Source organism: Solanum dulcamara, chromosome 10 (assembly GCF_947179165.1).
Source record: "Solanum dulcamara chromosome 10, daSolDulc1.2, whole genome shotgun sequence".
Lineage (NCBI taxonomy): Eukaryota > Viridiplantae > Streptophyta > Magnoliopsida > Solanales > Solanaceae > Solanum > Solanum dulcamara.
Window position 1 is genome coordinate 56,723,455 of NC_077246.1, and position 7,251 is coordinate 56,730,705.

Sequence of the window (7,251 nt, forward strand, 5' to 3'; positions counted from 1 at the left end):
TGCAGTGCCCACCAACCAGTGCAACTTCTGCTGCTTTACATCTACACACAATTGACATGTCCTATGAGACGAAAAACTCTATGTATCAGGTCCCTTTACGCTATAGTTTGTTAATTCATCAAAACTCAAAATACAACATATACATAGTGGGAAATGGACCAAATCTAGCTACTGGAACATAATTTGAAGGATTAGATATGTGAAGGATGATCCCAGGTCTCGCTTCGATGGTAATTTTGTCACTCACTTTCCATTCAAAGCACTGAATCATGGCAGCAAGGGTTGTTAAAATAACTTGTAAATTTGTAATGCCAACCTCTTCTCCCACTCCCAAATGGTAAAAACTAATAACGTTGCCCCCTTTAAGTCTAGATGAGTTTTAATGCTTCCATCTTTATTCAGGATCCTTTTCGATTTAAATTCAAATGAATTTTTTCAATATTTGAATCCCCCTATTTATAGCCCAAACGTTAACCGTCAGTGTGGTCTTTTGAGGTATGTGGTATCCTTCTATAATTCACGTCTATACAATTATTTTATACAAATCAAATTTCAAATTTTCAAATGCAAACGTCGCGGTAATTTCGATTTGCAAAAAGAAAAAAATCTCATAAATCAAGAAATTGTAACTGATTAGAGTTTCATACCATAAATCAAGGAATTGTAACTTTTTGTATAAGGTAAAAGTATTTGTATAAATATAATTCTTCGTATATATTTGTATTTGTATATGTATTAGTGATAAGTAGTGCTTTTGTGATTGTATCTTAATAGATATACATTCGTGTGTGTAATAGATGTCTTATAATTGCATTTATATATATGGTAAACTAAATTTTGTATCTATATTTTGTTTATACTTATATAATAAAATGATATTTGAATTAATATACATATTTTTTTGAATATGAAATGTATAATCTGTAAATGTATTTGATTTATTAATTTGTTTAAGTATATTTTTGGTTTAATTAATTATTTTAGATTTGATCATATACAAAATAACTTGAATATTAACAGAAAATCTATGCACATAGTTAAAACTGAAATTATGTATAAATGAATATATATTACAATTTTTTTGCATATTTATACAACTAATACTGATATTATATACAAATTTGGATATAGCTATAGAGTTATATGTATATTTATATAACTAATTTATTGGTATACAAACAATGAGTATTGTTGGTAATATGGATAATTAAGCATTTGTATATACGTTTTTAATTGTATATATTTCTTGCTAATTATACAATTTATTTATAAATTGTGATTATTTGTATATGAATGTTGGAAAAACATATAAAATATTTATATAATGTATTGTTATAAAATATTTATATAATGTAATGTGGGCAAAAATGTACAGGAAAAAATAAAATATACAAATATATTAATATATACAAATTAGTGTATACAAATATGGTTTATACAAACTGAAATTATACAAATACATGAGATTCTTCTGATTCATTTTGTTCAATTGAATGAGAAACAACATCAGCATTATTGAAGTCATTGCCCTTAGAAGTAATTTTCGTTACTTTCCTCTCTTTTTTTAAACCAATATCAACATCACATTTGTTTTTCACCTCAACTGATTTGATACCTTTTGCTACTTGCTTGATTAATAATTTGTTGCACTTTGATGGAGTCATTTGTATGCTTAGACCTAATCTCATATTGTTCATCAGATACAGTCTCATCAGCAACTTTAGATTTGGCAATTGATCGTGCAATATTTCCCAAATCTTGTGTTAGACCCAAGAAAAAAAATGGAGGTTCATGGATAATTTGACCAAGCAATTGAATACCTCAAGTGATTCTCTATGATGAAGTTTGATCATCTATTATTTGAGAATAAGTATTGCATTAACTGTAAAATCGAAGATTGAGGATGAAATTTTATGAATCTACAAAGAAAAATGTAAACATATACAATCCTAAAAATTAAAAAGAAAAGGAATGCTGAAAAATTGGGCGGTTACCTGAAAAAAGATATGGCACGATTAGGGGGGAGAAACCACGATTAGGAGGAAGAAAGAAATCATTCAAAATTCAAAATTAATATGGTTGAGAGATTTTAGGAGCAAAATCAGTGAACAAGAGAAAGAGAGATAAAAGAAAGAATTTGTATAAACAGCAACTTGAAGGAAGATTTGTATCTTTTGATTCTTCTACAAATCTAATTAGTGGGTCCCAAGATTATGACAAATTTCACTAAACTGCAGCCATTAATTATAATTATGTGAAACTATACCCGTATTAAATAATTACTATTAGAAGTTTGCCAACTCACGTAAATTTCCCTTTTTTTTTAAATGGATTAAATTTCCCAATTTCAAATTATCTTAAATCCAACCCATAAAATGTTGGACAGATTAGACGCATTACCTATATTTTTGCTCATTTTGACACCCCTAATTCTTTTAGGTATTAGTGATAAAAAAGGATACTTTGGTCAACTAAGATGTGCAACAGAGAACTAAAGAGAAATTGATTCTTACGAATTGCCATATAAAAAAATATGCTGAATCCAGCTTCAAGACTTGCATTGGTTATGTGACTCCAACAAACCTACTGCAACAGAACATGTAAACGTTCATGACACCTACAAATTTTCCTTCCCAACTCAATTGAACAAATGGCTTTAATTCCAACATGAATTCCTCAATTCAGTCATTAACTAAATCAAACAAATCTGACAGGCTAACCTCTCATATAAAACTTATCATTAGTAACAAAAACACTTCGATGAGCACAAAAGAAATGAACAAGAAGTTGGAAGACCTTTAAGTGCATCTCTTGGCCCTCAACCGAAATTGGATTCCTATTAAGAACCTCAACAGCAAATGATTAATTTAAACTAAACTTAAAACGAAGTTACATTTAAAACATAAATTGGGACTTCGAGAAATTGACAATTTGGATATAGCCAAAGTTATGACAAGGCATAGATGGCAGCAGTCAATGCCGTAAAAGCATCCAAAAGATTGTGGGTGCAATGTTAAAATAAAAAATGCACATCAATTTGAAAGCAGTTCCAATTACTGTACAGACTGCATATTTGACCACAACTCATAATTTACCTTTGGGATCTACATTTTGTATCTTAAGGAGGCCAGAAGCTACTTCATGCTACGCCAGATGCCACTGAAACAGAGAGGAACAAGAAAGTGTATGGCAGCATTCATATTGCTTGTTTGTCTTGTATTTGTGGAATTAACATATTTAGAATAAAGATAGATGCAGAAGTCCCCAACAAAAGAACAGGTGTGGAAATAAATAATTTGTACTAATGTTTAAAGCAAGTAATAAATACTGCTAGGCATATTAATTTCGCAAACACTGCACAATCCAAGATGAGAACAAGAAAATACTAGACTTCTATTTAAGTTCAAAGTTAGAAAAATCGCATGAAAGTTTTCTTACCTGGTAGTTGATAACTAAAAGAGCTTAAGCAAAATTTTCTACTGCATTCATCCTACGTACAAAGTTGAAAATTCAGAGGCTGTGCAAGTGTCAGAATGAGCAAACTAAAAAAAAATAAGACAGCAAAATCTTCAAGAATTTGATTGATATAATCCAACTATAAAATGCTATCTGCCACGGGTCTCAATTCAGGTCACTCAGAAAATTACCATAAGACTATTTGTGTATATATATATATATATATATATATATATATATCATTTCTCTCAATGAAATTCATCATTCAGCACTAGCAACTCTTAGATTCAGATAAACATAAATAAAAATAGAACTTATCCAATTGCTCAATCACAATTTGAAGAGTCGTGGTGCATGTTTCTTCCTCTGGCAACACCTGATATTCTAATTTTCATTTTTATCAAACACAAATATTCCTCAATTCATCAATGGCATCAAAATTTCATAGTTCATCCACGGCAATCTCCATAGTTAAATTTCTAGATTTATTTTGCTCGCTTTTGCAACTCTTATCATTAATTGAACTTCATCAATTCAAAATAGAATGAAAACTACCAAAAAGAGGAAGACGAAAATAAAAATTTAAAACTTCCCATTTTCAGTTTTAAAAGCACAATTAAGTACGAAACGCCAAGGTCTAAAACTGAACGCAAAGACACGCACACACAAAATAAATACAGCTATACCCAGATAAATCCAACCTGTTATACAATATCTAGATGAACATGTATACAAATATTTGCAATTAAAATGATTTGAAATTCAAACCTCATATCCCGGAGATTAGATCGATCCGTAGATATTTAAATTCACCGCGGTCTCCGATTCAGTTGATGCAAGGCGGGAACAAACTTTGCTATAGACAAGATGCATAAATAAATCATTTACCTAAAATCTCTCTACATATCTACTACTTCACCAACCGGGAAAAAAACACTCTCTGCACATCTATACATATATACATACATGAAGTTAATTCAGCTAGTCATCTCTCCGCAACAACTCTGTACATACCGATACTACAAAAAATGGTATGAAACAAACGCCGGCGATGGTGGTTACGACAGATCACCGGCGAGTCCGTTCCCGACCTGCACCAAGCGAATTAGAGGCCGCCGCAACAAATGGAAACTCCTCATACAGATCTGAAACTCAATAAGAGAGAGAAACCTATCTCTACAGCTGAGATGTCGAGAGTGGAAAAGAGCGTGTGAGGCGGTTATATATATAGATTGAATGAGCGAATGAGATATTGACACGTGTATAATTTAGCCGACTAGCTGAGATTTATTGGGGAGACTGGAGACGTCGTTAAAAATCGTGATAGAGCTTAACAGAATCAAAGAGTAATACTTGACTAGAGTGTAGTACCTTATAACATAATTGGTAATAATCAACAACAACAAAATAACAATATAGGCAATAGCAATACATTATTCGAATTAAAAATAAATTATTTTTTTTCCAATTTTGTCACTCAAATGATGCTTTTTCGGATGAGGTAATAATAATAAACTATTCTTTTATAAATCTTTTCAAGTTTTATTTAAGAGTGATTAATGGTATTGGTTGATCATATTAATGGAGTAAGTTGAGAGATAAATATTTAGTTGGAATTAATAAATGATTTTTTTATAAAATATAAAAGTTTGAGATTATTTTTAAAATTTTAAAACTTCCCAATTTTTCAAGTTCTAATTCTTTTTAGAACTTGAGAATTTGGAAATTTTGTCAAATATATTTGCCACAAATTATATGAACAAACACAAGTTTTTAAAAATATTTTTTAAATTTTTCTCAAAAATTATTTGGGGTCAAATGCTCACTTAAGGTCGTTTCTTAGACAAAGTACGGTTCAAACTAAATACAAATATGAATAATTAAATTAAAGAGTTAATGAATAATTAACTAGTTAAATTGGAATATTAATTTATAATATTTATATATAATAATTTACGCAGATTTTGAGCTTAGATTTATCTTGTTATTTACTTATTTTTATTATTTTATTTTATTTTTATTTTTTAACTCAATCGACATTGTCCAAGCCCCACTATTCAGATTGGACTAAAAATCATCTTCTTAAATGAGTTCCGAAAATTTCAACCAAATACTTTAAATTGTTGATCGATTTGATCGGCCTAACACTCCTAGCCTATGTTGCCAGATGAAAATTGAATCTTTTTTTTTTTTTTTTACAATTTGATGATCGATACCCACTCTAGATCCAATTCATGTATATTCAAGTTGTATAATACGTGCTAAAAAAATCTTTATTTTAAACCATTTTTATCTCTCGGATTTGGCACAACAATTGTAATAATATACTTAATTTAATTTTATAAGTGAAATCTTGAAAAAGTGATGTGTCCGTAGATTTTTTTTATAGAAGTAGAAAGGTTAGTCGAAAAATTATTGACAGACTAAAAATAGAAAATAGCACAAAATCATGGTTAGAATGAAATCCTGAACTTTCTTTGTGTCAGTTTATTTGACTCATATATCAAAATTAAAAGTTTCATTTTGCTTTATCTGTTTTAACAAATTAAAAGTGTTTTTCTTCTCATACTATGATTTTACCCTCAGTATTAAATAATTATTCCCTTCATTTTATTTTAGTTGCTCCTATACTAAAAAAAGACGTTTCATTTTATTTGTCTATTTTAGCAAATTAAGAAAATTTTTATTACTTTTTTTCATACTATCCTTAAAATTAAATAACTATATAAAATATTTATAATTAAATTTAAATTTTTAAAACATTATTAATAAAATTAATTTAATAAAATATACATCTAAAAAAAATATTGAACGATTAAAAAGTCAGAATATAAAACGTGGAGAGTAATTAAATAGGTCTGTCTTTTTAACTTGTGATGCCTAGAAAAAGTAGTTTAGATTCCCAAAAGAGTAATGGGCTCAACGGCACAACCGAACATATAAATATGATTAGTACTATTTTTTAATGGGAAACTTACGTAAATATACAATATTAAGAAAATATTTATAATCTATAGCAATAAAAAAAAGATCACTGAATATTTATAATACATTTATAATACAGTTTTAATACATATTATAGAGAACTATTTATAAAACATATATAATACAAGTTTTATAGATGGATAATACATTTATCACATATTTTAATAGACTTATAATACATTATGTCGGTTTCTTACTACACAAACATAATATATATTTTAAAACACTTATAATACATTTATATTGTATGCATAATTCACTTTTAACACAATTGTAGATTTATTATAATATTGCTATGTATTGCTATAAACGGTAATAAATAAAAAGTATCGCTAAAATCAATAATTAATTTTAAAAATGCACTCAATCAAGTAATTTTTTCTTCTTTAATTATAAAAAATATAGAAGTTATCTGGCTATGAATATTATTCAGGTTTCATATGATAAACTTTGTAATTTAGAATTGATATAACTTTTTTTTTATTAAAATTAGCTCAAATATACTTCTACTGTTACACAAATTGTAGCTCACATACATCGTTTTCCTATAATGAAAGTAAAAAAATCAATTTTAAATTTATTTTTAAAATTTTTTATTGAAAAAACATTCATGTAGGGGTATATTTTATCTTTCTCATGCGTATTTTTTTCTTCTTTGATCAACGGCTAATTTGAATTATTATTTTGATCATCAAATTAATTTTTCACTAACTTTCTTGTAAAATTTATCAAAATGCCCAAATTGTTTTTTACATATACAAAAAATAAATTACAATATAGGAAGAAAATTAGTTTTACATTTATTTTTTT

The 7,251-nt window shown here is 27.9% G+C and overlaps 1 long non-coding RNA gene across 1 annotated transcript; it reads right to left on the reverse strand.

The window, feature by feature from the left end:
* Nucleotides 1–1,888: 1,888 nt before the first annotated feature.
* LOC129871580 (uncharacterized) lies at nucleotides 1,889–4,662 on the reverse strand. The gene is made up of 3 exons (XR_008762271.1): nucleotides 4,225–4,662; nucleotides 3,439–3,490; nucleotides 1,889–3,159 (listed from the first exon to the last, which is right to left on the reverse strand). It is a non-coding gene; the product is annotated as an uncharacterized LOC129871580 (long non-coding RNA).
* Nucleotides 4,663–7,251: the final 2,589 nt, after the last annotated feature.